This window comes from Amblyomma mixtum, chromosome 2 (assembly GCF_055824585.1).
Source record: "Amblyomma mixtum isolate Tamu chromosome 2, ASM5582458v1, whole genome shotgun sequence".
Classification (NCBI taxonomy): domain Eukaryota; kingdom Metazoa; phylum Arthropoda; class Arachnida; order Ixodida; family Ixodidae; genus Amblyomma; species Amblyomma mixtum.
Genome location: NC_143013.1, coordinates 184,868,433 through 184,874,875, shown reverse-complemented (window position 1 = coordinate 184,874,875; position 6,443 = coordinate 184,868,433).

The window sequence follows — 6,443 nt, the reverse complement described above, 5'->3', positions numbered from 1 at the left end:
TGGTTAGGGCCCGGTAACCCTCATTGGGATGTTGAATCAGATTCTTGGGGTAGTGATCACTGCCCTATTTTTATCTCCCTCACTCCTTCGCGTCTACGGAAAGTACGCCGCACCGTACGCATAACATCATGGGACTCTGTACGCGCTGACAATCGTTTATCAACATTCAACCCGTCTTCAGCAGTGTCTACCCTCTCTGATGTTCTTGCAACTCATACTATTACCAGTACTGTAAATGAAGACGACCCAAACCCGGACATACACCTCCTGAATCTGTGGGCTCTTCGTCGCCAGGCCGATCATTATGCTTCTCGCAACCCTGAAGACCCCTTGGCTTTTCCCTCTCTTCACCGAGCTACCGCACGTATCCGGCGTTATGCAAAGCAACTAGGCAGGAAACGCTGGGCTGCATGGTGTGGCCGCCTGTCCTCTACGCAGGGCAATCGACATCTTTGGAGAGTGTTTCACGCCATGAAGCGCCCTTCTCAGGTTGCAGATTACACTGAAAGCATTCGCCTTGCGCTGAATGTGGACGAAGATACATTTGCACAACAAGCGGCCCGTCAGTTTTTTCCACACCATGACTGCACCCCTACATCTCCTCCAGTCTTATCGGTTACAGAGCCTTCCGATGAGGTTACAGAGCCTTCCGATGAGGTTACTTCTGATCTAACTATGGCAGAATTGCTAGCCTCCATTGAACGCCTCAAGACTACCACTTCTCCCGGGCACGACGGCATACCAAACTCTTTATTCCGTAACTTGGATGGGTCTGCTTTGCAAACCCTACTGGATACTTTCAACCAAGTGTGGCGTTCTGGTGTCATCCCTGGAGAGTGGAAGCATTCTATTGTGGTCCCAATACCCAAGTCAGGTCAGCCTCCAGTATCTCTTTCGGCCCTTCGTCCAATTTCTCTCACGCCTACCATCTGCAAGCTTTACGAAAGCATTCTCGCCGCACGCTTGTCGTGGTGGCTAGAATCACACGATTGCTACCCAGATTCCCAAATAGGTTTCCGTCCCCAAATTGGAACGGAGGATGGTCTTGCTACTTTGGCTACTGACGAGCTTCACCACTCTCCGCAGAGTCACCTCGTTCGAACGGTGATCGCGACAGACATAACTAAGGCATATGATAACATCCTTCACTCTGCCATTCTTGCCTCCCTTCAAACTCTTGGTCTCCCTCACCGGTTTCTCCTATCCATTCACGCCTTTTTAACAAATCGAACCTTCAGTGTACGGGTCCATGGAAAGCCCTTTGGTAACTTCACTTCCAATAGAGGAGTGCCCGAGGGCTCCGTCCTCGCCCCCACATTATTCAATGTGGCTTTTATTCCTCTTGTTAGAGCCCTAGAAACCATCCCTTCTATCCGTGTGCTTGCGTACGCCGATGACATAACCTTGTGGTGCTGTCACCCAGATGCGTCTATCCATCAGTCGGCCCTCCAACATGCGCTAGATGTCTTGACACCTCGCCTCCCACCTCTGGGTCTAACGCTCTCGCCTACTAAGTCATGTTTCATTCGCATTGGAAACAAAGCCGGCTTACGGAAAGCAGTCCCTTTAAACTTTACAGTAGATAGTTCTCCGATTCCTCAGGTAGAAACTGTTCGTATTCTTGACCTCCTCCTTCATACCTCTGGGACTGGCACCCCTTGGCTGACGGCCACACATAAATCAGCTCACGCTACTATAGGTCTGATTCGTCGCATAGCTATGCGATCTGGTGGCGCACGTGCTCATACGGCCCGCCAGCTTGTGCGCTCTATCCTTCAGCCACGGATAATATATCAGGCACAATTTCAACGTCTCACCCGCAGACAGTGGGACTCCCTTGAAGCTATCAATCGTGAGGCTATGCGCGCAATAACATTTTTGCCTCGTTTGACACCCATACCCGTGCTTCAGGAGTTCGCCCAAATTAATACTCTCAGTGAACTCATCGACCAGCGGGTGGCAAACAGCTCGCAAACAGTCTCTACAACTTCATCGTTTAAAGACGCTCCCTCCGTGGTCGTATTGTCAGCTCACAGACAATCGCCCCACTGTTTCCCCGTCGGTATCAGCCGCGCATCTGCCTGAAGGGTGCATATTGTACACCGATGCATCACATACTGCAGAGCGGGGAGTTACTGCTGTATATAGTCCCTCCCATCCGCATCTCAACTCTCGTGCTACGTACACCGCAGATACATGTACCCCCCTGGCATTGGAACTTCAAGCCATTTACAATGCCATTGCTTCCCTTCCGCTAGTTCCCACATTCAATGCAGTTCATATTTATACAGACTCCCTCGCCGCCCTTAAACAGCTTAAGGCTGTTCGACGCACATTCCAGATTACACAATCAATTCACCTACTCTGCGCAAAATACCCATGTCCTGTACGCATACACTGGATTCGCGGTCATGCTCACGATCCACATAACATTCAAGCAGATGCTATGACTCACATTGACACATCAGACGACCCGCCACCTTCCCCTCTTCCCCCAGATCCGTTCCTGTCCCATGTCTCCGATTCACAAGCTCTGCGCCAGCGAACACGCGCTCTAATTCCTCCGTGTTCGCACCCTCTCCCCCGTAGTCTAACTCGGCAGGAGGAGGTATCAGTGCGCCGGATTCGGGCAGGGGCGGCCCTGACCCCATCTGTCCGTTATCGGTGGGGTGATAAATATCTGCCAGCAACTGACAGGTGCCCTCACAGCGGCGCTGCACCGGACATTTGTGATGTGCGGCACCTGTTGTGGACTTGCCCAGCGACGGCCCCTATTAGAAAACGGCTCCTCAGGGAGGTCGGCCTGTGGTGGAACCGCGACGGGGACTATGTGAAGTGGACTATGGACAATCACTTCACCAGCAGCCTATGCGAGTACCTCGCCGAAACTGGTCTACACTCCTTCTTTTAACTTTCTGTAACCTACATTCCACTCCCCCTTTTCTCAACTTATGCCTCAAGGCAGACTTCACGAATAGAAGAAAAAAAAAACTAGAGCTCTAACCGTTATAGAAAGGATGAAGAGCGTTTTTGCTCGTCATGGCACAGATAATGGACCGCAATTTTCATGCTCTGAGTTTAAAACTTTTGCTGTTGAGTATGGTTTCAGTCACGTGACTGCAAGCCCAAGGCACCCGCAAGCTAATGGGGAAGTGGAAAGAATGGTGCAAACAACCAAGCGTCTTGTACTTAAATCTAAAGAACCCTACCTCGCACTTCTCGCATACAGGGCGACACCAGGAGTGCTGGGCTACAGTCCTGCAGAAATCCTGATGGGTCGACGCCTAAGGACTAGCGTTCCGATGGCACCTCAGCTGCGGGGCGCATCACAGAGTAGAATGACTGATGCTACAGCTAAGGATCATTCGAATCGAAAATTGAAAGCGCGTTACTACAACAAACGTCATCGTGCTAGGGATCTCATTCCGTTGAAGGTCGGTGATCCTGTGTGGGTTCAAGACTTGAAAACCAGGGCCACTGTAGTTTGTGCTCCAGCTACCCCGCGGTACTTCGTAGTACGCACAGAACAAGGTGCTCTGTTGCGCCGTAATCGACGAATGTTAAACCGCTTTCCAATTGTTGGGAAAGCAAAAGGAAGTTATGGGTTCCCCAATGAACATGGTCAGGAGGAGCCAGGTGTGTCAGTCAGGGACGCCCCTGCCAGTGTAAACAGCTGTCCGGCCGAGGCAAAAGCCGAACGCCAGGTGCACGCCTTCGGCTCCAGTCACGGTGACCAGGTCGGGAAGAGAAGTTCGCCCTCCCGTTCGCTGGGGATATGATGAGTGATCTCTTGTGTGTGTGCGTGTTCTCGGTCTGAGGAGTGTTTCTTTCTTTTGAACTGAACAAAGCTTTTGTTACCTGGTTGTAAAGTTCGCACATTTGCCTGTGATGTAGTGAGTGTCTCAAATGTAATAACGGGATTTCTGATATTGTCCAAAAAGGGGGATGTGCTAACATGCGTCTGCGTTCGAGTCACGTGAGAACCGTGACGTCATTGCCCGTATACATTTGGCTGCAATAAAGGGACGGGCGTCTTTCGCTCTGGGCTTGTACACGGACTTCGCTGCTTCTCGATGCATCTCCGCTCGGTTGGAATGCTCACCCCGATAGCGGTCGGATGCCGCTACGACAGAGTCTGGCAGAACGATGCCTCGAAGACGGCGAAAAGCATAGGCCAGACTGCAGCTGTAGCAAAGAGCGCCGCGTGTGGATGCGTGCGCATGTGCGTGAGGGTTCGAACATTGGCAATCACTGTGCCGCAGAGTTTGAGGGGCCGCCCAGCTGGGGCGGAAGAGGCGGCCAGCACCAGAGGCGAAACACCGGCTGCTGCAGAGCGCGCCGTCCCTGGATAAAGTGTTGCCCGAACTGGCAGCGGCCTGCACAGCGGAGCAGCGGGCGCCTGTACAACGGCCGCGGCTTCCTATAGAGCCGGCCGGTCGCCGATCTGCCTTTTGAGCGTGGAATTAATTCAGAAAGGAGTGACGAAGGACAGTGATCCCAGATAAATTCAGTGCATTGAGTTCAAACGGCGATCACGAGTCTTTATTGCACCGACGGAGAGTGGTTGACGCACAAAACTGCCGCTAGATCTAGCACAGCGTTGACAAAATAATCGATGGTTATAGGTAACGGTCTGAATAGGAAGAAAACGTAAGCGCAGCAAGGGGCAGAAGACAGTTAGGTCGGCGGAAGACAGTTAGGTGGGCGGATGAGATTAAGAAATTTGTGCGGATATGGTGGCCTTAGCTGGCACGAGCCGGAGTTGATAGGAGAGATAAGGAAGTGTCCTTTGTCCTGCATTGGGCGTTGTCAGGCTCATCACGATGATGACATGCTAGCCATGCCATTTTAGGAACGCCCTCTTTGAAGCCGACCTGCAGCGGTGTCTGCGAGTCCAAATGGACAGTACCAGCCGCAGAGCAACGCGCGGTGTTCTGTCCTGCTCGTAGGAGCTGCTTTTTTGTCCAGAATATGCGCCGCTCCGGGGCTGTTGGTCAGGGGAGGAAGAGGGAGTATCCGCGAAACGCAGACACGAAGACACGTCGGCCTCACCGATGCCACGAGTCGGTTACTGCAGAGTAGATCGAGCTGCGTCTGTGACGGGATTCGAGGCCATCGCGGATGGGGTACCTAAAACAACTTTTATCTATAAAAAAGGTATCCCTTATGAAAATTTCTTCCTATAAGCGTATCTGTCGCTCTCACGCCATGTGAAATGCTCGCACGACGTCCCTTGGGGTTATAGTTAAATAAAAAATGTCAGTCCAGGCGTTCCTTAATTTTTGCCCTGTCATTGGTTCAGACATTTATAATAATCAAGTCTTGTGCATACTGTGGATCCTCGTGATCATACCTGCAAAATATTAGTGTCATTCAAGTGCACCCCGAAAGTCCTGTTGTCCTCTAGAGAAATGGCACATAGCTGCAAGGAGGATGGACAACCCCAAGAAGTATCATGATTTTCTCAGACGCGAGACACAAAAAAATGGCTGTGGCTTAGCTTGGTTAAGCAGGGTAATTGCGAAAGCAATATCCGTACCTACGCCATGGTACAGCTTGTAGTGTAGCTGGTGGTGGTGCTTGTGGGTAGACTTGTGGTGATGCATCGGTTATACAATCCAATCCAATCCAATCCCATCCAATGTAATCCAATGTAATCCAATACAATGCAATCCAATCTAATCCGATCCAATCCAATGCTGAAGTGGTAGTGTGTAGATTACCGTTATCCCGGTGTGTGATGAAGAGCGCTGAAAGGCGCGCCGCGCGCGGCGGGCGCAGGAGTTAGGCAGCAGCCACCACGCGCGGCCTCGCCTCGCGACGGCACAAGTTGGAGCCCTGATCTTGCAGCTGTGACGATGGATGGATGGATGAATGGATGGATGGATGGATAGGAGCGCCCCCTTTGAAACGGGGTGGTGGCAATTGCCACCATGCTCAGCTTTTCTTTCTTTATTATTTTTTGTTTACTGTGTTGGCAATTCTCATTAAGATTAGCCATCATATTTACCTACGGTTTCCTAGAATTCTAACCTTATGCCACATCTCTGCTTTTCAGCTACCAATCCTCCGATCGCTTTTTGCTAACTTCCACTGTAGATTTATTTACATGACGTTATCTTTAAACCCTAGGGCCTCAGGAAGAGTGACTGTGCCTGCAGCGACATCCGGATGGATATCAACACATTTGATTATGAGGAGTTCAATTGTTTCCACAGATCTACCACACACTGCACATATGTCATCATCTTCGTTAAATTTCTTTTTATAGCTGCGCGTTCTAAGACACCCTGACCTAGCTTCAAAAAGTAGGGCACTGCCTCTTGAGTTATCATAGCAAAATTCTTTCTTGATCTGCCTTTTCCAGTATCGATATAGTTGTACACTATGTTTGTTTTCCATTGAATTCATCCAATTTTTAACTTCGAGGTTTTTAACCTGTC